Source organism: Corythoichthys intestinalis, chromosome 16 (genome assembly GCF_030265065.1).
Source record: "Corythoichthys intestinalis isolate RoL2023-P3 chromosome 16, ASM3026506v1, whole genome shotgun sequence".
Taxonomy (NCBI): domain Eukaryota; kingdom Metazoa; phylum Chordata; class Actinopteri; order Syngnathiformes; family Syngnathidae; genus Corythoichthys; species Corythoichthys intestinalis.
In genome coordinates, this window is record NC_080410.1 from 51,812,128 (window position 1) to 51,827,654 (window position 15,527).

Genomic DNA, 15,527 nt, shown 5'->3' on the forward strand with positions numbered 1-15,527 from the left:
GGACAATCCACAGAAGTTTTGGCAAAATATTTTTGGACTGATGAAACCAAAGTTAAATTGTTTGGGAGTAACACACAACATGTGTGGAGGAAAAATGGAACAGCTCACCAACATCAACACCTCATCCGCACCGAGAAACATGGTGGAGGGAGCGTCATGATTTGGGGCTGTTTTGCTGCCTCAGGGCCTGGACAATTTGCAATCATTAATGGAAGAATGAATTCAAAAGTTTTGCAGGAAAACCTGAAGCCGTCTGTCAGACAGTTGAAGCTAATCGGAGGATGGATGCAGCAACAAGACAATGATCCAAAACACAGAAGTAAGTCAACTTCAGAATGGTTTCAGAAGAACAAAATACACGTTCTGGAGTGGCCAAGTCAAAGTCCAGACTTGATCCCCATTGAGATGCTGTGGCATGACCTAAAGACAGCGATTCATGCCAGACATCCCAGGAATCTGTCTGAACTACAGCAGTTTTGTAGAAAAGAAAGGGCCAAGATTAGTCCTGGTCGATGTACCAGACTGATCTGCAGCAACAGGAAGCGTCTGCTTGAAGTTATTGCTGCCAAATGGAGGGGGGGAACAAAATATTAAATATTTCACTTACTTTATTTTTACCCCCTTCTGTCAGTGTTTGCATACTATCCTCATTAAAATATGAAAACCTATAAATGTTTGGGTGGTTTTAGTTAAAGCAGACAGTGTTTTTTTTTTTTCATCTGTGTGATTTTGATAAAGATTACATCAAATTTGATGGTGATTTTGTGCAGAAATGTGAGAAATTCCTTCAAATTCAGATATTTTTACATACCACTGTATATATACACGTATATTATAACTCACTGATCTACACCACCAGGATCTACAGCAGGGATATTGGAATGTCATCCGGACTGGAGAAATATGTCCAAAAGGTGACTAAGAGAGGGAAGGCAGCCCAAAAAGTGGGGGTTGCACTCCGAGAGGGCCGGATAGAAGATGTTGAGGAGAGCTACAAGTACCTTGCAGCACCACAGGCAAATGGTAACCAAGAACAGGCCACAAGGAAAACAGCAATGGTCAAGAAGTATCTTCAAAAAGTAAGGCAAATCCTGAGAAGTTAGCTTAATGCAGTACTTCTCAAATAGTGGGGCGCAAAGTGATGCTGGGGGTGGCGCATGTGACCTTGGGGAACATACATTTTTGTCATAATAGAATAAAGTGTAATTGCACATCCATTCAGTGGGTGGCAGTGCCGCTCTCATTTTCAGCGTGTGCGCGGTATTTTTGAACAAAACGAGCACACAGCAAAGAGCTCTGGAGATATGAAAAGCTTAGACAAGGAAATATGACGAAGCATATGTAGCATTAAGCTTTTGGCTTTGACTTGGGAGACGAGGAAAGACCAGACTGTTTACTTTCGAAGCGGACAGCAGGAATTATTTTTTTCAGCGAGTGCCAAATATTGCCAACAATCCTCCCACTTTGTTAGTGTTACATCAGTAAACCAGCGAGCACTGTCAGCATCATATAATTCCTTCATTAAAAGTTTCTCAGTGCAAAATAACCCCACACCATAGCAAAAGAGCTGATACTGCCTGCAGCAAAAATAATAACTGTCCCTCTGTCCAATGACACCGTACTTTTCTTGTATTAATTTTAGTTTTTATCGGTCTAATTGTTCGACATATTGTCCTAATGAGTTAATGTTGCGAATCAATTTGAATTTATTATTATTGATTGATTTTATAAAATTTTATTTATCAGCATCAAACGGTCAAAAAATGTATTTTGCGTGTATTTTTACAGAATGGATGTGTTTTTTTTTTTTTTTTTTTTTTACACTTTATTGTAAGTTGATCTCTATTACTTAGTTCTTTTATATTAGACTTTTACTTATAATAATAAGAATTTTTTAATAATAAGAATTTTTTTAAACAAATGATACTACAGTATATTTACAGTGGTGGCAGAGAGTTGGGGGGGTCGCGGAACGTTTACGTATTCCTGGGGGGGGGGGGGGGGGTGCGTAACAGAAAATAATTGAGAAGCACTGGCTTAATGGCAAGAACAAGATCAATTAACAGGTATGCCCTACCACTGATCAGATACCCTGTTGGGATAAAAAGCTGGCCAAAGGAGGAAGTTCAAACCACAGATGTATTTCTTATTTATAGTAAATAAATTAAATTAGTAATAAAAACATTCAAATAAAACAATTGTCTGTGATAAAAGAAAGAAATCAGCTAATCTATAAGCGTAGTCAAAATGAACTGAGGGCAAGAGAATGTAAGTTGATTTTTGTGTGTGTGTGGGGGTCATATATAAATAATTTCACTATTTGATCCAGGTCTATATAAACGGCACCTATCGTATATCGTAACGTTTCCTAATGCCTGTCCATATACTGGATAGTGGGCAGCAATTGAATCTTCAGAATGTAAACAAGAAGCGGTGAACGTAAAAAAGAAGTGCGCCGCCCGGGAATCGAACCCGGGTCGCAAGAATGGGAATCTTGCATGATACCACTACACCAGCGGCGCTGTAAAATCACCATGTGATGTGTATTATATATATAAAAGAAACATTCTGATACCAGCCAATATGCTAGAAAATGGGAACGTCGTTTTCATATAAAGCGAGCGACCTTTTCTCTTGCCTTTCAAAGTCATAAAGCTAATATTACCAAGGGCGTAGGTTTTCTCTCAACATTGGTAGGGACGATAATTTGCTGGGGACGGGACATTCTTAGTGATCAATCCAAAATAAATACGATGTTTGCTAACAAAACGAGAAGTTTGACAGTTTTCCTTTTTTAGATATATAATTTTTACTAAAATTCTCAATCAAAACACAGCAGCAGCACATTGGTAAACAGAAAATAGCAATACAAGGAAATATAAAACGTGCATATGAAGTAAAATAAATAACACTAGTGGTAGAATAACGTGTTCAAGTAAATTTGTCCCACTTCACATAAGTCCTGCATTGAGAGAATTGCACATCTTTGCATGGCAATGTCAACACTGAAACACTTATTGTGCAATATACATAAATTTGCATGTCATTATGACAGTTCCTTTACCTGTTTTAGTCATGTGATGTTTAAGATGATATTCAAGGTACAATTCAAGTTCAACAATGTTCAAGTAGGAGCTGTATCATGTTTATGAGAGGAGCCACGAGAGTGACGACTGTGTTGTCGCAGTCCTGCTGTCAAAATGCGGAGATCCTGCACCGAGCCATTCGTTAAATCTCTGTGAGCTTCGAGAGATTTATAGTTTTTAAAATGTAAGCGCTGATACCGTAGACGAGGGAGTTTTTTTTTATATCCATCGATGAAGTTTGATCAAGGAAGTAATGTGGCGTCGGAGCTACTCCTGTTCTGGTTTGTTTACATCCGTGTTACACTCAAAATGGCGCATGGGGGCGTGTCCGCTAGTTTGGGCACGTGACTGACAAAGACCGATTGACTTATACTAATTTTAATGTGTATTGGTTCAGGCTACACCGTTGAATTCAAACCTTTGTTTTAAAAAATTACGTAAGAAGCATTTTGAAAACTTCCAGGAAAAATGTCCAGATTTTATGAGCAAATTTAAATTGCATTTTTTGAACATAAATTATATGAACATGCAAAAAAGAAAACATTTGTCTGAAGACCACATTGTCTAAAAATCAAATATAACAGAAAAAACTTATATGTCAGGGAATAACAAAAAATACAAAAATGGAGCTGTTCATCAGGTTAAAAAACTACTGCTTTTGTCCACATGCACAGCCAAACTCAACAACAACAAAAAAAGAAAGCTCCAGTGGGCTGCTTTTTAAGACAGTGCTTCTCAATTATTTTCTGTTACGCCCCCCCAGGAAGATGTAAAGGTTTCGCGCCCCCCCCAACTCTCTGCCACCACTTTAATTTGTATCATTTGCCTATAAATTATTAATATAAGTATACCTCTGCATAACATTGTGTCCTTTTTAATATTAAAGAAAAAATATATAGCTCAACTTACAATAAAGTATAGAAAAGACAAAGTGCATCACTTTGACTGAATTAAGAAAAAAAAAAAAAAAAGGTCACATCCAATCTGTAAAAATACATTCACGGTACATTTTTGACCATCTAATGGTGAAAAATTAATTTTAATAAAATCAATCAATAAATATTAAAACATTCAAATAACCTTTTAACTGTAAAAACAAAAAATAATCGAACAAAAACAACAGTGTCATTGGACAGTGGGACAGTTTTAGTTTTGCTATTTTGCACTGTGCAACTTGGTATGCCACCTTATATGATGCTAACAGTGCTTGCTGGTTTACTGATGTAACACTGCGAAACAAAGCGGGACGATTGTTGGCAATATTCGGCACGTCTTGGCTGAAAAAAAATCAAGTGGCTTATCAATGTGAGTGGGGTCTAATGTTCATAAGCGATATCTTATTTGATGTGGCTTCCTGTTGTCCGTTGCAAACATTTTTAGACACAGACTGGTCTTTTCTCGTCTCCCACTGTATTAAAAGTCAAAGCCAAAGGCTACATACGCTTAGTCATATTTCCTCGTCTTAGCTTATCGTACCTCCAGTGCTCTTTGCTGTGTGCTCTTGTTTTGTTAAAAAATACTGCGTACACTTTGAAAATGATACATTGTTCAAGTATGACAAAAAACTATGTTCTCTGAGGTCACATGCACCACCCCTGGAATCGCTCTGCGCCCCCATAGGGGTCCCCACCCCACTATTTGAGAAGTACTGCTTTAAGATCACATAAATAAAATAAAAAGTAAAACTGGGAAGAAGGGGGTAAAACTCAGTTCACTACATTTCTCATAGTTTAACGTTAACAGGAGAGAACACATACAGGAGGACACTTCTCTCTAAGCAGCTACCTACTCGAGTTATGCAGGTTAGCAAGTCCACACAGTTTAACGTCATGGTAACTCTGATGCAGGTCGGACTTTCAGTAGCAAAATTAGTGGTGCGTTCCCCTCTTCCACAACATTGATGACTTTTTACTAGGGCTGTTAAACGATTAAAATTTTTAATCGAGTTAATTACAGCTTAAAAATTAATTCATCGTAATTAATCGCGATTCAAACCATCTATAAAATATGCCATATTTTTCTGTAAATCATTGTTGGAATGGAAAGATAAGACACAAGACAGATATATACATTCAAGATACGGTACTGGTAACATAAGTACTGTATTTGTTTATTATAACAATAAATCAACAAGATGGCATTAACATTATTAACATTCTCTTAAAGCGATCCATGGATAGAAAGACTTGTAGTTCTTAAAAGATAAATGTTAGTACAAGTTATAGAAATTTTATATTAAAACTAGGGCTGTCAAACGATTAAAATTTTTAATCGAGTTAATTACAGCTTAAAAATTAATCAATCGCAATTAATCGCAATTCGAACCATCTATAAAATATGCCATATTTTTCTGTGAATTATATATATATTCTGTAAAATAAATTGTTGGAATGGAAAGATAAGACACTAGATGGATATATACATTCAACATACGGTACATAAGGACTGTTGTAGGCATTTTACTCTACTGTCATTTAAATCTGTCTATGCTGTCCTCACTCCGAAGCGTCTACTTTTTCCAAAGCTAGACAGCTAGTGAACGACGCCATAATAATCAGACTTCTTCCTTTTTCATCTGATTTATTCATAAAATGGCCTCAAACCATTGTCCTCTTTAGACCGTCGTAAAATTACAAAAAAAAAAGTACACAAGCATTGCATTAGCAACAACGTTAGCTTAGCACGCTATACAGGTTCACTAAACATAAACAAAAAGTGTCTCATACAAAAAATATAAAATTTCGCTTACTAACATAATATGTACATTCTTTACAACAACCATACTTACGGACAAATCTTGTCCAAGGATCATATAAGCACAACATTACAACGTGGGCGTCAGCCCGAGACGCCGTGCAGCCATATTGAACTGGCAAGACAACAATAAACCATGTCGCAAAGCGACCACAAGAGTTCGCTGTTAGACAGCACAAAAAGCCATGCTGTAAAACTTACCAAAAGGCAGAATACTGTCTGAGCGGGACATGTGCGTTAATTGCGTCAAATATTTTAACATGATTAATTTAAAAAATTAATTACCGTGCGTTAACGCGATAATTTTGACAGCCCTAGTTAAAATATTTGACGCAATTAACGCACATGCCCCCCTCAAACAGACTAAAATGACACTACAGTGTAATGTCCGTTTGTTACTTGTTTTTTGGTGTTTGATGCCCTCTGCTGGCGTTTGGGTCCAACTGATTTTATGGGTTAGTACCATGAGTGAGCATGGTGTAATTATTGACATTAACAATGGCGAGCTACTAGTTTATTTTTTGATTGAAAATTTTACAAATTTTGATAAAACGAAAACATTAAGAGGGGTTTTAATTAGGGCTGTCAAAATTAACGCGTTAACGCGCGGTAATCAATTTTTTAAATTAATCACGTTAAAATATTTGACGCAATTAACGCACATGTCCTGCTCAGACAGTATTCTGCCTTTTGGTAAGCTTTACAGCAAGGCGTTTTGTGCTGTCTAACAGCGAACTCTTGTGGTCGCTTTGCGACATGGTTTATTGATTTCTTGCCAGTTCAATATGGCTGCACGACGTCTCTGTCTTGCGATTAATTGCGATTAATTACGATTAATTAATTTTTAAGCTGTAATTAACTCGATTAAAAATTTTAATCGCTTGACAGGCATTTTTTAAATTAATCACGTTAAAATTATTTTAACGTGATTAATTTAAAAAATTAATTACCGCCCGTTAATGCGATAATTTTGACAGCCCTACTTTTTACATTTCTTACAGTGGCTGCTGCTGGCTGGGGAAAAAAAACATCTAATATTCCTAATTTCTAATGTCTGTGTGTGTGTTCATCAGCCACTCAAATGTGCGTTTAGGAGGAAGAAAATTTACCAGCACATTTAGCAAGTGAAAGGAGGTACATGTAAGTGTGAACATAATGAAAAAAATCCCCTAACGATGGTAGGGTCAATTACAACAATTAAAACATGGAAAGACAATCTAAATGACCCATATAATTGAAGCCATTAAATAACGCAAATAAAGTTGCTTAAAAGTTGGTGTGGACAATTTGAGCACCCTGAAAAGTTGGTAGTGTTTTGTCCCTACCGTCCCTATGCAAACCTACGCCCTTGAATATTACGGCTAATTATGTCACCCGACTTATATGCCTTAGTTGAATTACTAGGGCAGAGTTATGAAGAGAATTAACGCATGATGGATGACTCAATTCTGGATTCTGTGAGTACGTTTCCTTTCCCCGTTCTCGGTGTACTTCCCATCCCTGTGGAAGCGTCCCATCGGCACATAGAAAAGTCGGCCGCTAGATGTCACTGTGAGACAAACAGTGCCGTAGCCAAACCACCTCTTTTAACAAAAGTCGAACATCACTTGAATGCAAGCCACAGGTCTTCAATCATATGGCGGTAAATTTGTGTCTTTATTATTGAATTAAAAAAGTCCCTTCAATAAAAAAAAAAATCAATCAAAGAAAAAAGTGTTTTGATGGGAAAATAAAATTCAGACAAAAAATGCAATTGAAAACTATTTTCTTTGATTGATTTCTTTTTGGATTTAAGTGATCTTTTTTTTAATTGAAAGAACTTTTTGGATTGAAGTCATGTTGTTTTGTGTTTTGGGCATGACATTTCTGTCCTTATAATTCAATCAAAAAATAAATTGGTTCACACAAACAAACAAACAAAACAAAACAAACAACAACAAAAAAAGACATCAGTTAAAAAAAATGGGAGTGGGGGAGTTATTGTTGCATATATGACATTTTTCTTTGATTCAAAATATAGTTTTTGATTGAAGCAATTTTTGGGGATTAAATGATTTAATTCTCATCAATACACTTTAAAAATCCCTTGGGAGGCTTCCCCCAGGGAAATGAGTTTTCCAGCGCCCATAGCACCACAGCAGATAAGAAAAAAGTATAAAGTGCAAGATAGTAAAAAAGTGCCAGAGTAAAAAGGATTCAAAGAAAATAAAAAATGGAATAGATACAATAATACAATATGCTATTACTTAAGAAATACAATAAAAGACAAAAATAAACACAAGGCAGACAATAGCAGGAGACCCTGAGTTACAGTGGGGCAAATAAGTATTTAGTCAACCACCAATTGTGCAAGTTCTCCTACTTGATAAGATTAGAGAGGCCTGTAATTGTCAACATGGGTAAACCTCAACCATGAGAGACAGAATGTGGGGAAAAAAAACAGAAAATAACATTGTTTGATTTGTAAAGAATTTATTTCCAAATTAGAGTGGAAAATAAGTATTTGGTCACCTACAAACAAGCAAGATTTCTGGCTGTCAAAGAGGTCTAACTTCTTCTAACGATGTCTAACGAGGCTCCACTCGTTACCTGTATTAATGGCACCTGTTTTAACATATTATCGGTATAAAAGACACCTGTCCACAAACTCAGTCAGTCACACTCCAAACTCCACTATGGCCAAGACCAAAGAGCTGTCGAAGGACACCAGAGACAAAATTGTAGACCTGCACCAGGCTGGGAAGACAATAGGTAAAACGCTTGGTGTAAAGAAATTAACTGTGGGAGCAATTATTAGAAAATGGAAGACATACAACACCACTGATAATCTCCCTCGATCTGGGGCTCCATGCAAGATCTCACCCCGTGGCGTTAAAATGATAACAACAACGGTGAGCAAAACTCCCAGAACCACACGGGGGGACCTAGTGAATGACCTACAGAGAGCTGGGACCACAGTAACAAAGGCTACTATCAGTAACACAATGCGCCGCCGGGGACTCAAATCCTGTAATGCCAGACGTGTCCCCCTGCTGAAGAAAGTACACGTTCAGGCCTGTCTGCGGTTTGCTCGAGAGCATTTGGATGATCCAGAAGAGGACTGGGAGAATGTGTTATGGTCAGATGAAACCAAAATAGAACTTTTTGGTAGAAACACAGGTTCTCGTGTTTGGAGAAGAAAGAATACTGAATTGCATCCGAAGAACACCATACCCATTGTGAAGCATGGGGGTGGAAACATCATGCTTTGGGGCTGTTTTTCTGCAAAGGGACCAGGACTACTGATCTGTGTAAAGGAAAGAATATATGGGGCCATGTATCGAGAGATTTTGAGTGAAAATCTCCTTCCATTAGGAAGGGCATTGAAGATGAGACGTGGCTGGGTCTTTCAGCATGACAATGATCCCAAACACACAGCCAGGGCAACAAAGGAGTGGCTTCGTAAGAAGCATTTCAAGGTCCTGGAGTGGCATAGCCAGTCTCCAGATCTCAAACCCATAGAAAATCTGTGGAGGGAGTTGAAAGTCTGTGTTGCCCAACGACAGCCCCAAAACATCACTGCTCTTGAGGAGATCTGCATGGAGGCGAGTGTACCAGCAACAGTGTGTGAAAAGTGTGTGATTGTCTTGGTTTTTACGCTGTATTGATTTAAATGTGATTTTTATGATCTTCATGTGATGTAAAGCACTTTGAATTGCCTTGTGTTGAATTGTGCTATATAAATAAATTTGCCTTGCCTTGCCTATAAAAAGACAATATAAATTACCTATATAACTGAACTCATGTTATAATGCCAATAACGTTGCTCAAAAGTTGGTGGGGACAATTTGAGCATCCTGAAAAGTTGGTAGTGTCATGTCCCTACTGTCCCCATGCAAATCTACGCTCTTGCAAAGATCAGATCATATTTGGTTCAGGTTCAGATACTTTTTTTCAGATACTTTTTCATACCACTGTATCGTTCCTACCAATGTTGAGACAACACCTACGCCCTTGGTTATTCCATGTTTTTTTTGTGTGGACCACAATGACAAGCCTAGCTTAGCATGAGTACAGACTAAAAAGACGGATTGTTAAGCAACAATCCGTCTTTTTAGAACTGAGATTTTTTAAAAAGCCGGAACCACGGTATCATTGTTTTGGGAGTGTCTTTAAAAAGGGGGAAAAAATATCACAGTAACATGTGATGATTCCAGCCAAAGAGAACAGATTGTTCTTTGCCCACATTCATCACCAGACATGTGAGTGTAGAAAAATAAAATTTCAAATGTGGCTAATGTGCTGTCATGACATTTTTTGGTGTCTTCAGTGCAATCTTTGCTTTGTGTCCTAACGAGCATACACTGTTTCAAACAAACACACACAATTAATTACACTGTACCCATTGTGTTAATGTGTTTCATTTGAAGTTGTCACGGCAAACTGATCTTCTCACTTTTTCTTTTTTTAGCTCGTTTCTAAGAAATGTATTTCATATGATAAAAATATCTCTTCTTTCATTAGTTTTGAGAGAGAAACAACAAAAGAAGTCGACAGTTTTTCATCAAAAGTGAATTGAGCTAAGATTTCTTGTGCTAATCATCCTAAAAAAATACACTGTAAAATAAAACGTTTGCGAGCAGTTTCCGTCTTAGCAAACAAACTCAATGCATCACCCTATTTCTGACCTGTGACATTTGAAATTTCTTATCATATCATCCGCGCTGCAAATTTGAGTTAAATTCCTTTTCTGACCTCTGTGACCTTAAAATTTGATCACCTTTTTTGTTTCATATTACAAACATATCTTGCAAGTTTGAAGAGAATCCCTTTATTCCTTCTTGAGTTATTCTTAACCTTCTATGCCAGGGGTGGGCATCCATTTGCCGGAAGACATCTGTCAGAGGGACTCATTAATGTCCATGTCAGTGTCATGTCATAATTATGATGGTCTTATGACAGTCTAATGGCGCCACTGTCAAATAAAGTGTTACCAAATACCATAACTAGCAACTAATGAAACAAATGGAACAGCAACTGAAGAAATAATTAGCGCAGAACATGAATTTTGAATGTTATTTACCTCTGTAGCGCTACAATGCATGCTAGGACGCATGTTGGACAACAACAGAGTTGACAGCAGGCGGTAGCAGAGGTTGACTGTCTCCCTCATGGGAACAGTGATGGCCAAATGAAGCTTCTTTAAGCAACTAAGCTTTGAACCAATTGGCTGCATGGAGGTTCATTTGTCTAATGATGCTGCTGTCACACAAAGTGTTATTGGTTAATATCTTTTGTTGTAAATGTCCCCTAATACAGTGAGGACAGCTGCGGCTTATAGTCCAGTGCGGCTTATCTATGAACAAATGCCATTTTTGTATCAAATTTGGTGGGTGGCAGCTTATAGTCAGGTGCGCCTTACAGTCGAAAAATTACGGTAGATGTGAGGAAATGAGGGAAAATGAAAAATTAAGAGATGGCGACTGTTGTTTTGTTATTTTGCACATCATTGAAAAAATATAATTTTGGATGAAAATTAAGCCCTTTTCACACACTGAAGGAATCTGACCATCCAGCCAGACCGCCGGACCCACTCTGGCGCAGGTCCAACAAACCCGGCAATCAGGCCAGAAGGCCAAACTCCGCGCGTTCACCTTAGTCTTAACTAGAGATGTCCCGATCGATCGATCGGGTCCGATCACGTCATCATCAAAGTATCGGATTCGGCAAAAAAATATCGGCCATGCCTTTTTTTAATATATATATATTTTTTAATTAAATTGTTTTCTAATTGTATTTTTGAGGGCCTTGAAAGGTGGAAAAGCGCTATATAAGTATAACACCATAACACCATTAATGTTACAGGCATAATATGTTACACTCGTCCAGAGTCATTAGTTTAGGCTTAAGGTAGGGTTATCAAATTTATCCCGATAACAGCAGTAATTAATTAAAAAAAAAAAAGTATCACGTTCAAATATTTAATGCAATTAATGCACGACCCACTCACGCATTGTCACGCTCAATCTGTAATGGCCCCGTTTTACCTAAATAGAGAGATAAAAGGCAGCGTAAAATGAGTAGAGTGAACTTTGGCAGCCTTTGGAGCCTTTTTATAATTGGCTAAAGCCTTACAATTCCTCTCCCTACGATTAGAAATATCATGGGAAGCAATGTGGGGAACCAAGGTAGCAATGGATCTTTTTCTTAACACCTTATGTTATTTCCCAACGCAGAGAAGATATATCAATTGGTAGCACTACGCACAGTCATGGTTCCACTTCCCATCATGCATTTGGGCATGGCTACAGTATCATTTACTGAAAGCTCAACAAATACACTAGATGGCAATATTTAGTCACAATATACAAAGTCACAAGTCGTTCTATCCATGGATCCCTCTCACAGAAAGAATGTTAATAATGTAAATGCCATCTTGAGGATTTATTGTCATAATAAACAAATACAGTACTTATGTACTGTATGTTGAATGTATATATTCGTCCGAGTTTTATTCATTTTTTTTTTAATGCATTGCCAAAATGTATATGATCGGGAAAAATTATCGGGAACGATTGGAATTGAATCGGGAGCAAAAAAAAGCAGTTGAATCGGGAAATATCGGGTCCGGCAGATACTCAAACTAAAACGATCGGGATCGGATCGGGAGCAAAAAAACATGATCGGAACAACCCTAGTCTTAACCCTTTGGAATGACTCAATTTTGAAAGGTTTAAAGAAGGCTCAAGTTGACCATTTATTAGGGGATCAAACAGAAAGGCGAAACAGACACAGACTCAGGGGAGGAGGCAAACTCGTTCCAAGGTCACCATATCAGAGGTCAACGCAAGGTTCCCGAGAAAAAATGACAATGCTTAGTTAAACATTCAGTCTTTTGAAGGCTCTCGTTAGGCAGGCCGTGGGCAGGAAGAAGGGTGTGTTTGGGCATTGTTTAAGATTATTGTCTGTTTGCGGATTGGACAGGAGGATTCAGGAGTTACTGTTGTCAGGGCAACGAGGGTTGTGGATTTTGCCACTTCAGCGTCAAAGGGGCTCTTGGAGTCTTGTTATCAGTTGGATATCGAGCGTTTGTTTTCCTTGTGTTGGGACAGGGCGTCCTGCCATTTGTTCTGGACCGTCCGGGAGAACTGATTGCAGATGTGGGCTTGTCAGCGTCAATCTTGTTCAGTCAGCTGCATGACACACACGTTGGGCATCCGTGATAAAAAGGCGTTGTTTATCGCACATGCCCTGTATTCTGCTTGTTTTCCTTAAACTATGGTATAAGTGCTATTTAATTTATATTGGGTGTGTTAGAGTAATACAGTCAAACAGTAAATACGAGAAACGATACCATTCCGATTGATTATTTTAAGTGTGTTAGAGTAATGCAGACAGTTAGACAGTGTCTACGAGAAAAGGTATTATCTCCTTCAACACGTATCCAGAGAAATTTCCATGTAAGGTGACGCGGGATTTACTCGCGTCATTGCTTTCACGCATGTAGAGATGTCCTGAGAATGACGCGGTTTGGACACTTTCACACACACTTTTGTCCCGTGTTGCCCACTAGCGCTCTCTTGTGCGGGGAGGGCTGCTGGTGAAATTTTATAACCAGGACATTACATCATTTTTGGTCGGCATCGGCTGTCACAATGTTGGTCAAATCCATAAACGGAGTTTAAGGGGCGGGACAGCCCCCCGCTGGTGGCCGAAGAGTGTCACTGCATGTAACTGACTTTCCTATATATATAAAAGTTGTAAAGCATTAAAGCAAACAACAAAAATGAATGAAATGAACAAAAAAAGATATTTTTATAATGGGTCAAAACTATTTTTCGAACAGATCATGTGAATAGCACCTTAGACGGTCATTTGCTTTGCATATTATTTAAAAAAAAAAAACAGCAGGGGAGGGCAATTTTATCTTTCAAATGATTTTTCTCTTTGTTTGAAAATATTTTTATATTTAAACTGTTTTGAGGATTGAATGATTTAGAGACAAATGTCCAACCAAAAATAATAATAAATAATAATAACATTTTTTAATTAAAAATTAAGTTTTCTAATGCAAATATTTGAGTCTCAAATATTTTTTTCGCATTCAAAAACTTTTTTTCTATGATCGAAACTTTTCTCTTTTTTTGACTGAAGTGATTTTTTTTGTCTGAAAAGTATATATTTTTTGTTTGAAGCAACTTATTTTTTGATTGGATAATAAAGACAGAAATATCCTAGCCAAAATGTGGCGCCAAACACAAAACAACATTACTTAGCGTGCATTTTTTTGAGTTTCAGATTAGTTTTTGCATTCAAACACATTTTTTTTGACTGAATAATGAAGACACAAATCTACCTCCATATGGCTCCACCCAGTGGATACAATTTTTGATTGGGTAACTACATTGGCACGACACCGGTGGGCGTACCAAATTCAATGGATGACGATCTTGGCGAGAAGTGTAACTATCCTAAGCAGCCTGATTTAGAATTCCCCTCAAGAATGATGGGAAACAAAAAACGCTCATTGCCAACTTATTATTTTAAATATTCTTGTAAGTTAATTTTATTGCTAACACTGCGTTTTGGGGTCATCAACATGATGTGCCCCCCCTGCCCCAAAAGTCAAACTCCACCAAAGGTCAAATCGTCCGGAGGGAGCGTTCCCAACTGCAGCTCAAAAAAATTTGCATATTGTGATAAACGTAATTATTTTCTGTAATGTACTGATAAACAATTAGACTTTCATATGTTATAGATTCATTACACACAATTGAAGTAGTTCAAGCCTGTCATTGCTTTAATATTCGATTCAAAGAAATAAGGGCCCTTATTTTGACATGAAAATGGAACTTTAACCAATTATATTAAACAACAAAAGGCTTGAACAACTTCAGTTGTGTGTAATAAATCTAAAATATATGAAAATCTAATGTTTATCAGTAAATTACAGAAAATAATGGAAGTTATCACAATATGCTATTTTTTTTAGAAGGACTAGTATTTAAGCCTAAGCGATCCATGAGGAGGGTGGAAGAAAGGGTGGTATACACAAAGACACAGAACAGAGGCTGAGTCAACTTCAATCCATTTTAACTGGCTGCAAGTGTGATTTAGTTATTGCCATCACCTGGTATGTGCCACAGGTAAGTAACAGGAGCTGTTAATTACACAATCAAGAGAAGCATCATATCATTTTTCAAAGGGTGCCAATACTCTTGTCCGGCCCATTTTTGGAGTTTTGTGTAAAATGAAATTTTTTTTGTTATTATTATCCCATTCTCTTTTGTGTTTTTCATTGCAATCAAAATAAATGAAGATATTACTACTAAAGCATTTGTAATTGCAATCATTTTCTGGGAGAAATTGAGCGTTATCTGACAGAAATGCAGGGGTGCCAATACTTTTGGCCAGCAGTGTATGCCTTGTTACATAGAGTAGCCCAGTGCTTCTCAATTATTTTCCGTTACCCCCCCCCCACCCCCAGGAAGATATAAATGTTCCGGGCCCCCCTCCCCAACTCTCTGCCACCACTGTAAATATACTGTAGTATCATTTGTCTATAAAATTCTTATCATTATTATAAGTACACCTCTCCATAACATTGTGTCCTTTTTAATAAATAAAGAAAAAAGTAATATAGATCAAGTTACAATAAAGTGTAAAAAAAAAACACATCCATAGTGTAAAAACACACTCAATACATTT

The 15,527-nt window shown here is 37.4% G+C and overlaps 1 non-coding gene across 1 annotated transcript; it reads right to left on the minus strand.

Moving 5' to 3' along the window:
* Positions 1–2,451: 2,451 nt before the first annotated feature.
* trnag-ccc (transfer RNA glycine (anticodon CCC)) lies at positions 2,452–2,522 on the minus strand. The gene has a single exon. It is a non-coding gene; the product is annotated as a tRNA-Gly (tRNA).
* Between the last annotated feature and the right edge of the window lie 13,005 nt (positions 2,523–15,527).